This window comes from Antechinus flavipes, chromosome 3 (assembly GCF_016432865.1).
Source record: "Antechinus flavipes isolate AdamAnt ecotype Samford, QLD, Australia chromosome 3, AdamAnt_v2, whole genome shotgun sequence".
Taxonomy (NCBI): domain Eukaryota; kingdom Metazoa; phylum Chordata; class Mammalia; order Dasyuromorphia; family Dasyuridae; genus Antechinus; species Antechinus flavipes.
In genome coordinates this window covers 174,927,192-174,947,222 of record NC_067400.1, presented here as the reverse complement: position 1 = coordinate 174,947,222, position 20,031 = coordinate 174,927,192, and the positions used below count along the sequence as shown (strand labels likewise).

The 20,031-nt window shown below is 38.3% G+C and overlaps 1 protein-coding gene across 1 annotated transcript in view; it reads right to left on the bottom strand.

Annotated features, from left to right (window-relative positions):
• Positions 1 to 19,812, bottom strand: part of EDAR (ectodysplasin A receptor) — a 118,269-nt gene extending 98,457 nt beyond the window's left edge. Inside the window, exon 1 of the mRNA XM_051984274.1 lies at positions 19,739 to 19,812. The gene's annotated coding sequence lies outside the window, so the exon portion shown is untranslated. The remainder of the gene's footprint in view (positions 1 to 19,738) is intronic.
• Between the last annotated feature and the right edge of the window lie 219 nt (positions 19,813 to 20,031).

Sequence of the window (20,031 nt, the reverse complement as noted above, 5' to 3'; positions counted from 1 at the left end):
TTCCCTCCAGTGGTACATATTGTAACTCAGAATCTGAGTCTGTCTATCCTTTGTTATTTTTGTCCAGATCTTTCCAAATTCCCAAATTTGTAAAAATCGGACAGGTCAAGGATGACTCAGTGTATGGATGTCTTCACTAGATTATAGGATCATTGATTTAGAACTGGAAGGAACCTTGGAGGCCAATGAGTTTACTCCCTCCAATTTTATGTATGGGGAAACTGAGGCATGGTTAACTTAAGTGATTTGCAAGCAGGATTGTTTCATTCATGATATTCTTCCTGGTCCATAGTAGACTTATTACTAAGACTACTACTACTAAGTATACTTAAAAAATATAGATCGATTGATTTATGACACATAGATCCCTCAGCTCATAAGTGTCTGGGGTAGGATTTTAATTTAGGTCTTCTTGATGTCAAGTCCAGTATTCTATACACCATATTAAGATCCTTGAAATATCATAATAGAAATATAAATACATTAAACATAAACAGGCTATGATGAGGGAACCAACATAACTCTAGTAAAAAGACCAGGGGCCAGTGTCTTATTAGATTTTCTTACTTCCATAATGCATGTTTGCTATATTAATATCTTTACATCCTCAGCTTGTGGGAGAATTATTCTGGTGTACCTCTAAGGGTGAGATCGGTCCCTAAGATGGGACAAGAAAGTTTTGGAAGAGAGTCCTCTGAGATAGAATAGGGCTCTCTAAATGACAGTCACTTTGACTCTATTTCTGTCCAAGCTTCTTGTGTCATCTCAGTTTTGCTACAAACTTCGGGATTGCAAGGAATCTTGCATGATCTAAGCAATGGAGACTTGAGTACAGCCTCCTATGCTTGAGTCTCTCTATTTTCTAAGATTACTCTTTTACTGCTATGTCTTTCAAATCTAACTGGGCATTTCTTTCATGTGGCAAATCTGTTGGAGGCCCTTCTTAAGAGACAAACTGTGTGTTAGACATGCCAAGGAGATTTCTTGCTTTAGGACTCAAAACTGGATGCATGGGCTGCAGGAGAAAGCATCTGGATAGGGTTTAAATTGTTTGACATAAAGAAGATGGGCTATTACAAAGTCAGGTGAAAATAATGAAAAGGGAAAAAAATATAAAAACTTTTAAAGAATTCAGAATTCTAATCATTGCATCGACCAATTGTGATTTTAACTAAGATAGAAATGGGCACATAGAAATTGAGACTTATGGTTTCAATTTCATCCCTTTTTTCTCATGTACATGGCTTGTAACTCAGTCATTCATCACCACCCATCTGAATAGTAATTACTTTGTACTAGACTCCTAACTTTCAGTTTCTCTCTCCTTCCATTTGTCCTCTGCTTAACTGCTAAAATAATGTTCCAAAGACCTAGGTCTGACTATAAAGCAAGATTTGCAATCTTCACAATATATAATTAAGTTTCTATCTTTCTGTACAATTTTTAAAATGATGACTAGTTCAATTTTAGTGAAGTAACAAAATTTTTCAGTGGCTTCTTATTTTTTCTAGGATAAAATACAAATGGTTCGTCTTGGTATTAAAAACCTCCATAATCCACCTCACTCTGAGAAGCAACATGGTGTGACATATAAAGAAATCGACCTCTCTGTCAGGAAGCATAGATTTCATGTCTAGCCTTAGACACAAACTGATTATATGACCTAGTCATCAAACCTCTCATGCCTTAACCAACTCTCAGAGTGGGTACAGATTAGAGCAGCGAGGTGGTTTAGTAGATAGAGTGTTGGGTCTGGAGTGAGGAAGATCTTCAAATTTAGCCTCAGATACTAGCTGTGTGACTTTAGACAAATTTGTCTCCGTTTTTTTCATCTGTAAAATGAACTGGAGAATGGAAATGGCAAACTTTTTCAGCATCTTTGCCGAGAAAACTCCAAATGAGGTCATGAAGAGTTAGACATGACTATACAACCCCAAGAGTTGATCTGCTGTGGTAAAAGTAGTTTCCTCACCATTGCCCTACACCAGTGAAATCACAGTTTTGGGTAAAAAACAAAACAAAAAAATAATCCCCATGTATCTTTCCAGATACTTCATATTACTTCCCATCTTGTGTTGTATGTTCCAGCCAAAGTGGCAGAATTGCTTCCCAGTCTTGGAATCTATCTCTTTTTTTCTGTCTTTGAACAGGCTCTCCTCTGTGCCTAAAACAGCCTGCAAAAACTCTCTAGTTTCTTTTAGCTGCCACAGCCTATACAAAGCTTTTCCTGATCTCTCATCACTCCCCTGCATCTCCCACTCCTTTTCCTCCTTCAATTACCTAGTATTTACTTAGCTATTTACATATTCTCCAGTAGAATGTAAGTTTCTTGAGAGCATAGTCTGCTTTTTTTTCTAATTATTGAATACCCAGTACTCAGAAAAATGTCTTGTCCTTAGCATATCCTTAATAAATGTATGCTGAATTGAATTAAATTGTAGATACTCATAAATACCTGTTGATCAGAGGTCTAGTGGGTATCTAAATATTTTTCATCTCAGATACAGTTTCTCTGCTCTACTCATTTTAAAAGTTTTTAAATTTAATTTTCATTTTCTCCAGTTACATGTAAAAATCAATTTATAAATTAAAGTTCACATTTAACACTTCCTGGCTATGTGACCCTGGGCAAGTCACTTAATCCTAATTGCCTCAGGAAAAAAAATAAAGGTTACCCAGTATAATTGTCTCCAGTGACTATTTTGATATAATCAAAAATTATAAATTTTTTAATAACTCAAGCAAATGGCTCTGGAATAATTGTTTACATTTAAATAGCACTTTAAGAAGTTTGCATACACAATTCCATCTGATTCTCATAATACTAGTAAGATAGACACTATGGTTATTCCAATTTGACAGAAGAAGAAATTGAGACTCATAAAAGGTTAGCTGACTTCTTGGAATCTAACAGATAGAAGACTTGTGGTTGGATTTGGATTTGAGCCAGATCATCTTCTGTCTCCATAGTTCTCTCTTTGGATGTGGATGGCAATTTCCATGAGAAGTCTTTTGGGATTATCTTGAATCACTTCATGGTCCTCCTTTAAGGATGATGGAGAAAGAGCAACTATTAGCTATTGTCTTTTTGGAAGGACTTCATTGGAGGAAGGAGAGAAAGAGAGAGAGAAAGAAAGAAAGAGGGGGGGGAGAGACGGGGAGAGAGAGAGACAGAGAGAGACAGAGAGAGGAGAGAGAGAGAGAGAGAGAGAGAGAGAGAGAGAGACAGAGAGAGACAGAGACAGAGAGAGAGAGAGAGAGAGAGAGAGAGAGAGAGAGACAGAGAGAGAGATAGAGAGAGAGACAGAGAGAGACAGAGAGAGACAGAGAGAGACAGAGAGACAGAGACAGAGAGAGACAGAGAGAGAGAGAGAGACAGAGAGAAACAGACAGAGAGGGAGAGACAGACAGATAGAAAGTCAGAGAGAAAGAGAGAGAGAAACAGACAGACAGGGAGAAAAAGAGAGAGGAAGGGAAGGAGAGGGAGAGAAGAGGAGAATACGAGCACATGAGTGTGGGTACCCTAATGCTGGATACGAGTATGAGCCCATGAATGAAGGACTCTAGCTGCTGGGCAGGGTGCCATGCATATTCCAGCCCTGGCCTTTCAGCCCAGCAGCTTATGAAGACATCAGCTCGTCCTCAGTATCAGGAAGCTGCCTGCCTGCTTCTAAGGAGCTGGCTCAAGGCCACCTGTTCATTTCACACAAGCCACCTGACCACCTTTAAAATGGGGAATAACTTTCACTCCCTGGCCCTGGACCTCGTTCAAACCCAGCAAAAACCCCTCGGTCTAGGCCAAGGGCGATGAATATTTTATTGAAACAAGAACACTTAGCTTGCATTTGTTAAAGGTGGAAATGTGATATGGCTGCATTTGGCAGCCTCTATTCAGAAGATATCCTGAATGGATTCAGCAGAGATATAATTACATTATAGGTCCTAAGGCCTTCTTACTTCTCAACAAAGAGCCGGGTTACCTGGGCCAATGCCTCTTTGTGACTGACAGCCACTAAATAGCTACATGTTCCAGGAGGCTTCATGGGAACTTTTTTTTTTTTTTTTAGGAAGAAAAAATTGGTCGTTCGTGACTATTTTCTCCTGAAACACAGCAGTATAAGTACTTCTAATAGCATTTTGCTATGCTGATAGGACTGAATAATTCTTTTTAATGAGAAAGCATTTTGCACAGAGAGAAACTGAGGCTAAGTGGCCTAGAAGTGGAAAGTACATGAACTTAAAGTGGCCCCCAGACAGGGTGGGGCAGTCTTCCTAAATCATGTCCAGAAAAGTCCTGCAATTTAAGCCACTGGGAAGAGAATCCAGAATAACAGACTATCTCTATGGCAACCACATTTTCCAAACCAAAAATTGAGCTTCATGATCTGACAAAAGACATTCCTTTTGCAAAGCCTGATGATGAAATAGGCTCTTTTGCACTGGATTTTCTCAAACTTGGAAATTTCTGGGGTATAAGGTTGCTGCATTTAGAGTTTGATTCATTTTTTTTCCATCTTCACCCCCAAAAGAACTCCTTGGGGCTTTCTTATGAGAGAAGTAGTTTTAATCCCATTTTTACTTGCCCAGAGAAAAACTGAGGCAGAGAGTAGGGAACTCATAGTGTGGAAACTGCTTTCACGTTGTAGATTAGGAATTTATTTGAAACAGGCTGTAGGTATTCTAATCCTCAGGGCAGTCTTTTTTTAATTTGACTCCTCACAACTTAATCATAGATTTAAAAAAAAGCATGAGTCACATCTCATCTTTATAGGTCCATTGTAGACTTATACTATAGGTATGGTGAATAAGATGGCACGAACTACTAGAAATCTTAAGGAAAATTACAGAGCTATAATTATATTTCTTATTTTATCTATACCAATTTTCAGTAAGTCAAGGTCAAGGCACATAAGACAGTACGTGATTAATCACCATTCAGCAATTAATGATACTAATCTTAAGTGCTAAAAGAATTAAGAGTGGTAAGATTTACCAAGAAAAACTTCATTAGACATGAACTTTGAAGGAAGGGTAGGATTTGGGAGGCACAAGTAGGGAGTACATTCCAAGTGGGGGGAAATGAGATGAACAAAGGCTGGGAGGCAAGATCAAAGGATCATCCATTTAAAGTTAGAGATTATCTAATACAATTTACTAATTTTATAGATGAAGTCCAGAGCTGGTGACTTGCCCAAAGTCACCACAAGTAGTAAATGTCAGAACTGGGATGTGAATCTACCCCTTGCCTCCAAACATTTTTTTTTAAACATTTCCATTGTAGTGCTTTAAATCATAGCTTTAATTAGGAATTCAATGCCTGGGGGGCAAATTTCACTTGAACTGTGTGTTGGTGGGGGGTGGAGGGTGAGTGCCCAAATTCTGATCACTCCTGAGTCTGTGGCAAAGATAATTTGATACTTCTGAGGAAGTTGAAGAATTAGAACTTCAGGGTCTAAAGGTTAGGGTTTGAGGCAGAGAAGACTTTGCATCAAGTTCTGAAGGACAGTGAATGATGATAGCAACAAGCATATGGATAAGGATTTGATCACTTATTTAGACAATAAACTAAAGGTTCTCGATCCTAGAATTAGCATTTGATGGTCTTCATAATTCAGTCCTATACTGTTACCTTTTCCATGAGGGGGGAGTGTAGGAGTTAGGAGCACTGCATCCCCTTAATCTTGAAAATCTATGTAAATTTTTTAGTCCTTCCTTCAAAACAGAGGTCTGAATAGGTACTAAGATAAAATATGTTGATATTATATAATAGCATACATATATGCATTTCTGGGTTTCTAAACTTTTCCTATATTGCCTGCTGGCCTTTGCATATTATCAATATGTTCTGCAAAACTTCCTCCAAAATTCCCATTTAATTTCTTATATGAATCTATGATATATTAAAACTTAAATGGGGAAGTCTCAATGTGGAAGGGATAATTGTACTAATTTTCTAGTCTTATCATACATGATTCCTTTCACATTCCCATAAAATGGCTTTCTTATTTGTCATACACCTCCCATCTTCTGCCTTTTTATTGGCTATCCCCCATTCTTGGAATACACTTCTTCCTCACTTTGGTGATCCTTTGATGATCACTATTCACTTTGGTGATCACTATTCTGATCTCCCAGAGACTAATGCTCTCCACCTTATCACCTTATACTGATTTTTGTATTTCTTCTGTATAAGTCTGTATATGTACAAGTTGATTCTACAAATAGAATGTAAGTTTCTTGAGAGTAGAGATTAAATTTTCATAGTTGCAGATAGACAAATCATTTAAACTTTGTAGTCTTAGAGCACTCACCATCACCCTTAAAGCATGGTTGCCTGGGTTATATCGCCAGTGTGTGTCAGAAGTAATTCTTGGAACCCAAGTTCTCTAGCCTTCATGCTGCCCATCTATCCATTATTCCACACTACTTCTCTTTTGTTGCAGTTTTTGTTGTAGCTTTTTATTCACAAAACATATACATGGGTAATTTTTCAACACTGATCCTTGCAAAACCTTCTGTTCCAACTTATCCCCTCCTTCCCTCTACCCCCTCCTCTAGACGGTAGGTAGTCCAATACATGTTAACTATGTTAAAGTACATGTTAAATCCACATATGTATACATATTTATATAGTTATCTTGCTGTACAAGACAAATTGCATCTAGGAAGAAGGTAAAAAAAAACCTGAAAAGGAAAACAAAAATGCAAGCAAACAATAACAGAAAGATCCACACTGATTTTCACCTTACATACTGTAGACGCTCAGTTTGTTGAATTGGATTGCAATTTGAATTTGAGATATAATCAGAACTTCCATATGGAAATGTTCCAATAGGAAGTGTAGGACTTTAAATTCTTTCTGAAGTTCTCAAAAAATTCTATGTGAAATTCAAGTGAAAAATTCTATGAGATTTAATGTCTTCATTTTCAAGATAAAGATGGATATAACTCTGTTATCTCAGAATCCCCTTTCAGTTCAAATCTATATGCTATGAAAGATAGTGAAATCTGGTTTCCAAGACATTACCCCAAAACTTTAATTCCTTTTAAAATCTTTTTTTGGGGGGAGTGTAGGAGGCAATTGTGGTTAAGTGATTTGTCCATTGTCATATTAGTAAGTATCTAAGATAATATTTGAACTCAGGACCTCCTGATACCAATCCACTTAACCCACTGCACCATCTTGCTGCCCCAAACTTCCATTTCTAGGTATGTCCTAGGAGTAGAAACTCACAATCTGTGAGCAAGTTCTGTTTGCAAGATACTTCTAGTAGCATGGGCTACAATTACACAGCCTTCAAAAAGCTAGTATCACCTCCTTATCGTGATCATGATTAGCGGAGGAATTAGTGGTTCCATGGATACCTATGTCTATGTCTGAATAGTAATATAGCTGGGTAGGCTTTGTCTGGAAGTCAGGAAGATGGGGTTCAACTGACGCTACTGGCCATTTGATATTGGGCAATCACTTAAATTCTCAAAGACTTTAAGATATGTATTTGCATTGGTAGAGGAAATTTCTTCACTAACAGTTTCCTATAATGCCAAAATCATAGTTGTAGGCATATATGTACATATATAATATGTATATGTACATGTATATAATATGTATATGTACATGTGTATACACACACATACTGGTCTGAAGCCAGTTCTCTATCCACTATGTCATGTACCTCAATGTCATGTACCTCAATATTATCAATATTGAGACCAAGGTTAAAATCCTGACTTTTTTTGTCTGTGAGATTAGATAAGTCACTAAACTCAGTGCTATAGACAGATCTATAAGAGTGTATATATATATAATATGAAAATAATTTGCATAGAAAGTGGAAATCTGTATGATTATAGGGAATTTTCTTATCTAAGAATTTCCTGTAGTTATAAAATTAAAGAAATTAAAATATGTCAAATATTTCAAAATCCATATTACATAAAGGAATAGGGACTTGATTTGTGATTTCATGAGGCATAACTCCAATTTAGTTTGATTTAGCTGAGGAGTCTAACTCAGTCTAGCTCTTCTCTCTTCAAGCATCTAGGAATGCAGGTTGGCATCTTCTCTGCAATTTGCAGACTTAGAGAAGAGCCTGTATATATGTTCGTTTGTTTGCTGAGGCAATTGGGGTTAAGTGACTTGCCCAAAGTCACACAGCCAGGACTCAGGTCCTCCTGACTTCAGGGCTAGTGCTCTATCCACTGCCCCACCTAGCTGCCCCCAGTATATATGTTTAATATTTGTTCCCGGATCATACTTCTTCAGAAGGAATGTGTGTTACTTTGCAAATAAGTGCTCATATTTTGATGGCTGTGTTTCTATGGAATGTTGATTGAGGAATGTTAGCTTCTCAGGACTTTGAAGAGGAATTATAAATGAGAAGATTCTGAACGCTGTCCAACTCCCAAGTTTGTGATTCAGATGGCTGCTCAGTCAATAGCATCGTCCACTTACCACTAAAGAGGATAATAAAGCCAGTGTTAACCTGGAAGTTTTCCTGAGAGCCAGGAGCCTCAGTGCCAGGAAATACCACTGACAACACCCTGTCTGATACTTGGACTTGACTACACTTGATTCCCATTGTAGTCAGCGTCCCACAATGGGGAGCACACTTCTTCTGGCTTAGGGCTTTTAAGGAGGGAGGCTGTAAGGGAGAGGGAGAGAGAGGGAGAGACAGACAGACAGAGAATGAGCGAACCCAAAGGAACCAACTCATAGCCCTTCCCAATTACACATCCAACCACAGTCATTCTAAAAGGACCACTGCACCAGGATATTTTTTTCCTTCCAGTTGGAAAACTGCCCTAATTCTCCAGAATTTCAGGAAGGACAAGCTAATTCATGAAGTATTCTGTCTCTGTCTCTCCCAATTCCGCCACTTAGCAGCTATTCAGTCTAGGTCTGAATATGAGTTTCTTCATTTGTAAAAAGGGAAATAATAAGGACAGCTAGATGGCTCAGTGGATAGAGAATTGGTCCAACCTCAGACACTTAATAGTTACTAGTTGTGTGACTCTGGGTAAGTCACTTAACCCCAATTGCCTCAGGGGGAAAAAAAAGGAAATAATACTATACAACATACATGTCAGAATTATTATAAAGACAGTGATTTAAAATAATTGCTCTGTATAAGAGGGAGCTCCATATAAAAGAGAGCTATTATTGGAGATGTTGCAGATAGATGGGGGATTCAACTAGATGACTTCTGCAATCTTTTTCAGTCTTAGTCTATGAATTGATGACTTTAGCCATGATCATCTCAAGGGCAGACACTCACTCTTCAGATAGTGCTAGCCTCCATGAAGCCTTCAAACTCAAGTGGAAAAGTGGGTTTCATAGTTGGAATATGGCATAGTAACTATAGGCAGGCTAGTCCATCCCTGTATCCAGAGTGAAGCATCACAAACTGTTTTCCTGACCTGACCAGTACCTCCTGCTTGTGTCCATCTCTACCATGTCTTATTTGGGATTTCATTACTGGCTTCAGTAGTGGAGGTATATTTCTGGAGTTGAAAGTAATTAGCTATTCAAGAAATAATCAGATTCTCCTAATCTCCTAAAATGGTTTTGCCATTGCTACTTAATTATCATCACCTTTGCAGATAACACTAAAAAAGGAGTTAGATAAATCCCTTCTTTCCTCCTCTTCCCTCATCCCTGGACAATTCCTCTCCACTCCAGCTCTTCATAGCTGCAGCTAAGGCTATCGACTCTGGATGTTAGCCAGTATACATATTTATATTTATATTTATATCTATCTATCTATTGTACAACTTAGCCCCTTAACAAGAAAATTTAGCAAACTATTTATCAGTACATATGCTTTTTTCTCATTCTCCCTCCTTCCTGAAAGTAATCTTGACTTAAAATTTAGTTTGATTTAGCTGAGGAGTCTAACTCAGTCCAGCTTTTCTCTCCAAATACTCACATCCCCTCCGTATTTCATATATAGCCAATGTTAATATTCATTTGTTCTTTTCTATCTTCTTGTTTGTCTCATGGACATTTCTTCTTCTTCCTTCACTAGACTATAAACTCCTTGAGAGTAGGACCTATATTTTGTCATCCTTCTGGATCTCCTCATAGTGCACAGGCCATGATGGATCAATATATGCTGTTGATTAATGAGGGAACCACCTTGGGAGGGCTGAGATAGTGCCAAGTCCCCAGATGAAAGGAGGCTTCAAACAAATGGTTCTCACCAAATTCAGGACCATCCCATTCTTGACTTTCTTGACAAGAAAACATCAATGGGGAACAAACACTAACATTCCCACAGACTGGAAAGATTGCCATCCCAATGCTCATCTCTCCAGAGGCCAGTGTTTCTATTTAATTGGTGTCTTCAGGAAGGAAATAGCCAGTCCTTAGGCAGGAGAGAAAGCATAATCTGTCAGTGCTTCCTCATTGTTTATTATGTAAACACACAGAAGATTTCATATTCTACTGTTCTTGGTTTTGCAATCTTTATAAAAATAAATATTTGCCTTCAAAAGCAACAACTATGATAATCATCAGTGTAGCCTTCTCCAGCTCTGCTGTTTTATACACACTCACATCAAATGAATAGAATCAGATAGATGTGTGTGGTCTGTTTGGATAATGATTTTCATGTGGAAACCTCCAGTTGAAAGCCCACTGGCACTAATTGAGAAGAAAGTTTGGTTTCTCTACTCATTTTCAGAGATGATGAATGTCCTGAGATCCTAAATTCCCTTTATTTGCTATTCTGTCATTTGCTATTTTTTTTCTTATTTTGTAGAAAGGAAATTATGTCATTCTGGGTAAGACACTAAACTTTCCTTTGCCTCAGTTTCCCTAGCAAATTAAGATATAAGATGTATTTACTCAGTGATCCCTTGGAGAAAAGTACAAATGGAGAGCAAAATAATTGGAACATATATAATCCTAGTGTTAGGGAGAGTTTCTCTCTTTCAAATGACAAAAGATAGAGAATTAATCAAAGCAAAAAAAATTACAAAAATATGTTACAAGTTGATTTCATTATAAGGGAGAGTGACTGAACTTAGGATTTCAGTGATACTGAGAACTCCCAAATGAAACTCCTACAAAACCTCTTTGCAATTTTGAGCTTGACAAATCCTAGAGTAGATAACCCCCCAAATTTGTCTGCAATGTTCTGGAGTGTGGCCCAAACCAGATTAAAATATAGTTGAGAAATAACTAACAACAACAATAATAAAAATAACAATAAATTAAAATATGATAGAACATAGAGAATGTTAATATCCAATTTTCTAAATCAGCATGTTTCTGTTTTTGAGTTTGACTTTATTGGTCTAGAACACTAAGAGGCATAAGTAATTTATTTATCCAGAGACATACAATTGATCTTTGTCAGAGGCAGAATTCAAACTCAGGCCTTTGGCTCTCTATCTTCTATGTCACAGCTGCCTCTTTATGTCTTTCTTCTATTAAACTTTTTCAATAGGTAGAATACCTGATTAGCAGTCAGGAGGACCTGCTTTCAAATATGACCTCAGACACTTACTTGGGCAAGTCCTTAAACCCTGCTTGCCTCAGTTTCTTCAACTGTAAAATTAGCTGGAGAAGGAGATGGCAAACCACTCCAGTATCTACACAAATATTATATTTTGGTCCTCATACTTTTGGTTGACTGCCTCCTGTGTCTGGACTGCATTCATATCGCATCCTTCTCTCTTAGAATCTCCCATTTCTTTCAGGATTAGCTCAAATAGCCACTCCTATATGAATTCTTCCCTGATCTCTCCTTGCCTGTTTCAATTTCTGGTGCCTTCTTCTCCCCAAATTCTGCACATGGCTCATACTTCTGTAACTTTCTGTAGTTTTGTATAGTTTGCTGTCTTTGTGTGCGGGTAACTTTTAATTTAATTTTATCCTATTTTTGCTGAGGCAATTGGAGCTAAGTAGCTTGCCTAGGATCACAACTAGCTGAGGTCAGATTTGAACTCAGATCCTCCTGACTTCAGGACCAATGCTCTATCTACTGTACCATCTAGCTGCTCTTTTGCAGGTAAGCTTTTAACAGGTATTCATGTTATTGTATCTTGAGTACCCTCATATTGTCTGGCACGTATTAGGTTTAACAAATGGTTATTGATTGTTTAGACCAAGGAATTATTACATTTAACTTACTATCTGTGATTTTTATTAAATATGCAAAGAACCCCTTCAGGAGAAAACCATGTTTTTGCAAGTCTAACAGTACAGTGATGATTTGCTTTCATTACAAATTCAACTCTTAGAAAAGCTGCTATTGCCAGATTCTATTGGCTATCCTTCTTTAAGAAAGGCTTTAGTTCTATGGAAAATAGTATCTAAAGAACTACATCCCTAATGTGTACTTTCTGATTTATTTTTTTCATTATGGTCAGGAAATGTTAGCAGTAGCTGTTACAAGTGCAACTCAAAAACAATATTAAGGACTAAATCTTAAGAAAATACACTTTAAGAGCCCTCCAAGGTGCCTTTATAAAGGCCCCACGCCTTTCTATTTTTTTTTAAAGAACTAAAAACCAAAGTTAATATTATACATGGACAGAGAAGCTCAATGGAAGCAGTAGAGTACAAATTTCACCTTTCTAGGTATATAAAATAGATTATCTCAGGAGATATTCACATTATATCTCAAACTTGACTAGCCATCCTGTACAATAGCAGTAGCACTATCATGAACTTTGGATCAAAGAATCCAAAAATCCTAATTCTTCTCTGATGATGACCTATCTTTCCAATAACAAGACAGAGTCATTAGTTTTCATGAAAGCATGATCACCCATCTCTATGAGTAATCTGCAGAACCTAGGGATTCTGCACCCAGTTTTGTTGTACATAGGGAAATCAAAGGAGCCAAAGCCTAGTAGAGAGAGATTCTCTGCTAACTGCATAAAACACCTACTGCACTTGAGAACAGGTTGACATGCCAAATTGGGTGCTAAATTGAACTCTAAATTAGTTCCATGATGGCACATCCAGTTAAGGAGGCTTTTTAAAACATTTAGGGAAATACACTGCCTGCTCTTGGATGAATGCTTCTATGCTCATCAAAATGTAGCTTCCTCCCTATTAGGAAGAGAATGCTGCTGCTTCTCATGCTGACTTTTTCTCCTTCTTCATTTTTTTTTTTTTTTGCCAGTTAAGCTCTTAATCAAGTGGAAATGAATAGCATTCCAAGCCTCTGCCCAGTGCTACAAGAGGCAGATGGTGGTGCAAAGAATGAAGCACTGGGACTCTAGTCAGGAAGAGTCTAATCTGAGTTGAGACACTAGGTATGTGAGCTTGGGCAAAACAGTTAACCTGTTGCCTCAGCTTCAACTCAAAAATGGGAGTAAGAGCAGCGCCTATTTCCCAAAGTTGGCAAAAGGATCCAATGAGATAATAATATTTGTAAAAAAAAAATATTTAACACAATGCCTGGCACACAGCAGACACAATATAAATGCTTTATTCCTCCCCAGTGACATTCATTCTCATAAACTCTTACTGTTTTTCTTTTGTGCGTGTTATTCAACTGACTCAGAATTCGATTTAACAAGACTTATTAAACCTAGAACATGCCAGACTTTGGGCAAGGTGCTAAAGCCATCTTCAGTTTGAAAATAAACCTAAAATGTGTTGATAAGTTTCAATTCTGGGTTTACAAATAAAATCTTCAAAAACACTACTTCATGATTCATCACTTGGTGACCATCTTTCTCTTAATGAACCTCTCTGAACTTGGTTAGGCTGGTCTTCGGTTGACAAATGAGCTGGACTCAAGCTCAAAATCCTGTTAGAATTGGGGGCTCCAGTGTCATTAGTTTGAGAACTCAAGATCTTATCTGTACCACTGTATACTGGAGGGGGATTAAGTCACACAGGATCACTGCATCATAGGTGCAAAGCTGATAAGGACCTTAGAAACCATGAGATACAGAAGCCTTGGAATTTCAGAGTTGGAAGGGACCTCATTGGTAATCTAATACAAAGCAAACACCACAAGAATGACCACACGCCTAACAAATACTAGTTCATCCTTTGTTTGAAGACTTCTGAGAAGGGCCAAACCCCTTCATTTTACAGAAGAGGAAACAGAGATCTAGAGACATTAAACAATTTGCTCCAGAATCACATAGGTAGTTAAGTAGTAGAACTGGGGTTTGAATCTGTAGTCTTTTAACAGAAAGTCTGTGATGTCTTCCTTCTCTACCTTGTCCTTCATGCAACTGAGCGATACCTAAGAGATTGCTGGAGGTTTTACAAGATTTGGCAATGAATGATCTCATTTATTTCGCCTGTCATTTTTCATTTGGTATTTAGACTTTCTTGTGTTTGTCAAGAAGAGTCCATTGGATTGGTTTCTTCTGAGATCCATGATCCTAGTGCTATGATGCTAATTTTAAAATTTATTAACATTATACTATAATTTTATTTTACAGTTAAATTGACTATTGCTACTGGGGAGGAGAGGGAAAAGGAGAGGAGCAGGATTATATTTCTAGTATAAAGAGCATAGGCTTTTGATAAGAAGACCAGAATTTGAATCCCAATTCCATGTTTTAACTGCCTGTGTGAGCTTATTCTAATAATTTCAAATTTATGGGCCTCAATTTCCTTATCTGTAAAATGAGAAGTTTGGACTGATGACAGCTAGGTCTGATGATCTTCTATACATTAAACAGGATTTTTTAGCTTTGCATATAGAAACTCCACTTGGATTTCAAGACTACTGACTTTGATTCCTCTTAGTATTAATGGGTAGCTTTGTTATTGTTGTTACACTTATAGCTGATTTCATCAATGACTCACTGGAAAAAATAACAACAATCTGCAAGACAGAGATGGAATTTATTAGCTTGTAAAGTGAATTGTTGATGAAATACTGAATGTCTATCCTGGCTGTGGTATCTCTCCACCTATGCAACACCCTCCCGCCCTCCAGGGGGATCTTTATCATTGTTACCTATTCCAGAGTGATTTGATTTGTAGGAAATAGAGAACAAAGGCATCCCTGGTTAGCTACATATGCAAATCTCCCCATAAAACTAAGAGCTATCAGAAGAGAGGAAGCAGGCTTGCAGGCAGTAGCTGCTGGAATAGATGGCGGCAGCCTCAGGCTCTGATAATACCCAGGCAGCTGGGTCTCTCGGAAGCCAGGGAGATTTTGCAACCTCAGGCATATAACTGTTGAGAAATATTAAAAGCCTCGAATTGTGAATGCAAAAGCCCAAGAGATACACAGCTGCCAGCGGGAATGGGGATATCTGTTTATCCGGGGACCTTGGTGGTCTGGTACCCACTCTCAGCTGTTCTCTGAAAGGGTAAGGGACCCTACTTCAATCCTGAGAACTGAGTCAGAGGTTTTTTCACATCCATGCTCCTGGAGGGGCTTAGCCAATTCTTGGCGTTGTTTTGAGATCCCAGAATGCAATATTGATGACGGGTAAGAAGGTTGGGTTTTTTCCCTTTTTTTCCCCTAACAAAAGATGGGTTGCTTGTATTATAGCCCACAAGTCATCCAAAAATCTTATTTTGCTTGCCAGCTTTAACCTCTTCCTTATCAGACCTTTTATCAAGATGGTTCACATGGGTTAAAAGCTTACCATTTTTGTATCTTTACTTTGAAATAATTTTTTTTGTATCTTTACTTTGAATACTGTGCATGCCATTTGATTCAGCTGTGTCTCTACTGGCTTATATCCCAAAGAGATAATAAAAAAGGAAAAGGGACCCACAGGTGCAAAAATGTTTGTGGCAGCCCTTTTTGGAGTGGCAAGAAACTGGAAACTGAGTGGGTGCCCATCAATTGGAGAATGGCTGAATAAATTGTGGTATATGAATGTTATGGAATAGTGTTGTTTTATAAAGAAACGATAAGCAAGATGATTTCAGAGAAGCTTGGAGAGACTTACATGAACTAATGCTGAGTGAAGTGAGCAGAACCAGGAGGTCATTGTACACAGCAACAAGATTATATGATGATCAATCCTGATAGATGTGGTTATTTTCAATAATGAAATGATTCAGGCCAGCCCCAAAGGTCTTGTGGTGAAGAGAGCCATCTGCACCCAGAGATAGGACTATGGAGACTGAATGTGAATCACAACACAGTATTTTGTTGTTGTTTGTTTGCATTTTGTTTTCTTTCTCATTTTTTTTTCTTTTTGATCTGATTTTTCTTGTGAAGCATGATAATTGTGGAAATATATAAAGAATGTGCACGTTTAACCTATATTGGATTACTCTAGGAGAGTGGGTGGGAGGGAAAGGAAGGGAGAAAAAAATAGAACACAAGGTTTTGTAAGGGTGAATATTGAAAATTATCTATGCAAATGTTTTAAAATAAAAATCTTTAATAATAAAAAAGAAATATCCTCTGAATACAGAGCATTAGAAGGGGCCTTAGCAACCATCTAGTCCAACTAATTTACAAAGAAATGATTAAAGCTTTCTCAAGAGGGTGAGCCTATCACCTCTCAAGGCAATTCATTTCACATTTTATTTTTCCTTGCTCTACTCTTTTAAAGAAAGACTCAAAAGGAAGAATTTTAAACTAGACTGAAAGTAACCAACTGAAGAGGATGAGATCTAATACTGAACCTATATCTTAAAATTGGGAATTGGCGCTGGTCTTCCCTACACCTATTAGTCTAATGAAGTATGCTTATTACATATAAATTAACTATGATATTGGAGAGGATGAAACACTCAGATAGATCATACAACAGCTGCCAAGATAGAGAATGGGATAGGTGCCCTCTGTGATATTGGAAGAGAAAAGGGCCCAAGGGCAGAGGTGGTGTGCAAGGTATGTTCCTTGAAGTCAGGAAGAGAACAGCAAAAAAACAGAATGGGAGGTGAATGAGCCACTTAGCAGTGGGGCTGGGTTCCAAAAATCAATCATGTTTATGTCTGCAGTGTTTGAATTTCAGATTTGGTTGACTCTTTGAAGTTATGAGCCTGTGCATTTTCCTTAGCACAAATTCCATTCTTTGTTAACCACAGGACTTACCTGGACCTGGTACTGGGAGTCAGGTGACCAAGGTTCCATTTGCCCACAAAGGTATCTTCCTTTAACACTAAGTCCCTTGACCAGATGGACAGCAGAACATTTTGTTACAAGGCTCACTGGTGGCCTGTGAGCAATTTGCTTATCCTTAGGCCACCACCGATCCTTACCCGTGCTATTTGTGAAAGGGGCCTGACCCTCAACTTTCTAGTGGCCTGAGGGACAAGCTAAGTCTGTCTGAAGTCTCAAAACTAAGGCTTTGCAAATGTTGACTTCTGGGAAAATAACAATCGTACTTGACTTTTATCTATAGATTAAAATTTTGCCCTGCCCCTTCTCTTTAACTTTTATGTTGAGTTAACTAGTATTCCTAAAGAAATATGAGGGTGAGTCACTGGTGGTTTCCCCCCATGTTGGTGCCAAAGAGTTTTCTCTATAAAGCAAACTTAAAGGAGCCAGTGGCGAGGGCAGAGGTCTGTGAAGGACAAGATGGTTCGTGCTCGAGGAAGTAAGGCAGATTGTTGTCAAAGTTCTCAAAAATTCTCACTGCCTCATTGCTGGAAAGGAGTATAAGCACTCATGAGAATCATGACAAGCTGTGATTTTCCACACTTGGTGACAATTTCTCTTCTTGCTGGACTTAGTAAATTGTATATTCAAGTGCTCAAGTTGTTATGGTTTGACATTCTTAGACAATGACAGGCAAGAAACCCAAACTAAATATTCCTGACCTTAATCATCTGAATTGGATTCATCCCTAAAATTCACTACCTTTTTTTTTTTTCATATTTTAGATTTGCTACCATTTGTTTGATTCTTAGATTACTTATCAAAGAAAGACTATAAAAGGTCTAATTTCATTTTTTTTTGCTATATTGTCCTGTCCTCTACACTATTCATGTCAACAATGCATTCCTCTACCTAATTTAAATCCAGATGATTTCATCATTCTTCAACTGACCAGGTGTTTACTCTGTTACACTCTATTACATCTTTTTCTCTCTCTCTCTCTCTCTCTCTCTCAGTCTTCTTCCTCTCTCTCTCTCTCTCTCTCTCTCTCTCTCTCTCTTTCTCTCTCTCTCTCTCTCTCTCTCACCATTCTTTTTTTTAACTTCTTTTAATTTAATTTGACTTTGGCCATTAAATGAATACAATGCATTGTAGGCCAGGGAATATCTATAAGATGAAATGTCATCTATTTTAATGCTTTTTCTGCCCAGTTGGCATTTTCTTCTCAAGTCTCCCTCATCTTTAGTAGTTGGGTCCTTTAATCTGAACTACTGAGAAATACTTAAGACATTTGATTGTAAGATCATGGCTATACCTCTGAGTTCAAATCTGACTCCTCATCAGGGGGCATGAGCTACTGTATTCTGAGGTTCTAGAAAGGAATAGTGGGGCTAGAAATATCAATGTCTTTGCTCAAAACTAGTTCTCACTTCCAAGTCCAGCTAGATAGAAACACAGGATCACCAAAATTTAGAGCTGCAAGATACCTTAGAAAACTTAATTGTACCTTAATCCAATCCTGTCTTTTTACTAAAGTGGAAATCAAGATCCCGGGAAACGATTATCTCAAGATCACAGAGTTAAGAAAACATCAGCGTATATGTGCAAAGCTAGGTTTCATAGAAACTTAAATTTAAAGCTAAATTTAGACCTTGGAGGTCATCCAGTCTGGCCTCATCATTTTACTTATTAAGCCGAAAGATGTGAAATGATTTGTTTAATGAGGCAGAACCAGGATTAAAATTAGATTTTTTAAGGGTCCCAGTGTCTTACCTGCTTATAAAATGAGATAACACATATAAAATGTTTTGCAAACTTCAAAGTACTATATAAAATGCTACCTTACTCTACTACTACTGCTATTACTACTATTAATACTGCTACTGCTTCTACCACTACTAGTTCTACTACTTCCACTACTACTACTACTATTACTACTACTACTACTGCTACTACTAACTACTACTATTACTCCTCCTCCTCCTCCTCTGCTACTAGTATTACTACTTCTACTACTATTAGTACTGCTACTACTAACTACTACTACTACTACTACTACTACTACTACTACTACTACTACTACTACTACTACTACTACTACTACTACTACTACTACTACTACTACTACTACTATTAGTACAGCTACTCTGCTACTAGTACTCCTCCTCCTTTTCCTCCTCTTCTTCCTACTATTACTCCAACTACTACTCCTACCACCATCCTATGACTTTAGAGCACACTGGTAACATCTCTCATTAGCTTTCTTCAAAACCTCACCTAGAAGAGACCTTTAGGTATCGGGGATGTTTATTGATTGGTTTTTAGAAAGGAACAGACCAGCTGTCCTAACAACTTTCCTCTTAAAAGGAGTCAGCTTTTTTCTAAGTCCTGGAAGACACACTTTCCGGGGCTCTTGGAAGGCACCCTTCGTTTTTAGTAACCAAAGTGTTTGAAGCCAGTTAAGCACATGCAAAGTTTGCCTTACCCTTTAAACCTGCAACCAAGAGAGGAATTTGGGTTTCCAGTATTTCCCCCCAAACAAAGGCGGCATCTTGGGTCTTAAAGACCCGAGCCCAGACGCACAGTGCTAGGTATAGCTTGTTCAAACATAACGAAAAAATGAGATGCATTTCAAAAATGTGCACTCGGGTTCTTTCTTCTCTCCCGACAGACAGCCCCGTCTTTCCCGGGTGGAGGATTTGGGGCAAACTGCAGCCCAAGCAAAGACCCAGACTTACCTGGCACTGACTGGCGGTCCCAAGCAAGAGTTCCGCAGATGGGTCGGACTGGAAGGAGAGCGCCAGCAAAGGTCCCGCTTCCCTGGGAGTACCAGGTTCCGGCAGTCCCGAGCAGCAAACTCTCACCTCTCAGAACCTGTCGCCCCACTGTCACTCCTTGCGGGGTCCCTCCGCGCCTCCAGGGATCAGGGGTACAGCGAACCGAGGCCTTTGGGGTCAGCTCGGCGCTGGCGCTCTTGAGAGTTTCAAAAGATATCCCGGGAACTCTTCCCTTCACTGCCTACTGTCCTGTT